Source organism: Calliphora vicina, chromosome 2 (genome assembly GCF_958450345.1).
Source record: "Calliphora vicina chromosome 2, idCalVici1.1, whole genome shotgun sequence".
NCBI classification, from domain to species: domain Eukaryota; kingdom Metazoa; phylum Arthropoda; class Insecta; order Diptera; family Calliphoridae; genus Calliphora; species Calliphora vicina.
Genome location: NC_088781.1, coordinates 15,586,325 through 15,587,848, shown reverse-complemented (window position 1 = coordinate 15,587,848; position 1,524 = coordinate 15,586,325).

The following is a 1,524-nucleotide window of genomic DNA, read 5'->3' as shown; positions in this document are numbered from 1 at the left end:
ACAACAACAATAGCAAGAAATGTATGTACATATATTTAAATAATTATAAAAAAAAAACTAAAATGCTAAAGCTCTCAAATTGCCTTTTGGATTTAAGAAGCAGGCCAAAAAAAATTAAATTTATTATTGGTGTTTTTTGGTCACTTAGCTTAGTGATCTCTTTTTTAAATTTTCTCTATATTGCCTAAGCTTAGGCTGCTTTAATTCTTTTAAACCACATTATGTTTGTAATTACAATTATTTATGTTAACCTTTTACGTATTGTTGTGTGTTAGTGATACAGGATTAGAAATATGAAAAAAGGATTAAAATCCTATAGGAAATTGCCAAACCACAATGGCAAACTATTTACAAAACTTAAAGAGAGTGTAATACTACTTCAACTCTTGGATTAAGTATCATTTACGAATTGTTAAAGTGTTTGGCAAAAGCTGAAGAACAAAATTTTTATTTATGGTTATGAGAATGATGACAATTAAAAAGGTACTATTACCTTTGTGGTTGTGGAATTAAGTAGCTAAATAGATAGCTATTGGTTAATAAAGGAGATGATTGAAAGACTGTATTAAAAAAAAATGTAAAAATTCTTATTTTTAATATAGTCACAATTTAAAAATTATCTCTCTAATCATATATTTTCTGATCTAATTTATGTACAATTGCTCCAAAGTAGACTGTTCTAAATTTGATAAAATGCTGCAAACCACATGCTTGATCATTTAATGAACACGCGAGTGAAATACCTCACAGATTTCACTTTCTGTATCCGATAAATTTCTGGTCACTTAATGACAATTAAATGTTCTAGCTGTATTCTTTCTATTTCTGGTTTCACTCAACATGACAGACTTTCACTAACCAAAGAGTGCATACAATTATATCCAGACGACAAGCGCTACTTTATACGATCCTACAGGTATTCCACTATTTCTTTCAGCATTGATAGTATTCTTTAGCTGTTCAGATGTTGTGGTTTTAAACTCAATATCTTTGATTTTTCGGAGACTTCTTTTAATCCACCATATATCAGTTGTTACGAGGGCGTTTCAATAAGTTTGTGAAAGAGCAACACTACTCCTGCCAACAGGCATCTATCATTTGACTCCTGTCAAAATTTGAACAAGCTGCGTCATTTAAATTGTGTTTGACAGCCATTTATAGCATAGTAACACGTGACTCGAGGAGAAAAAGATGAAAAAAAATCCTCACTCAAACCATGGCTAGCTTGATAAATACTATGGGAACTCCGTACCATCGATTTCAATGGTAAAACGTGTCCCATTATACGATCCTATCGGTATTCCACTATTTCTTTCAGCGTTGACAATATTCTCTAGCTATTCGCATGTTGTGGTTTTAAACTCAATATCTATGATTCCTCGCAGTCTTATTTTAATCCACCATATATCAGTTGTTACAAGGGCGAGTTAATAAGTGTGTGACTTTCTTAATTTCCCGTCTCTTAACTGAAAGAGCCACACTGCTCCCACCAACAGGCATCTGTTAGTTGACTCCTGTCAAAAT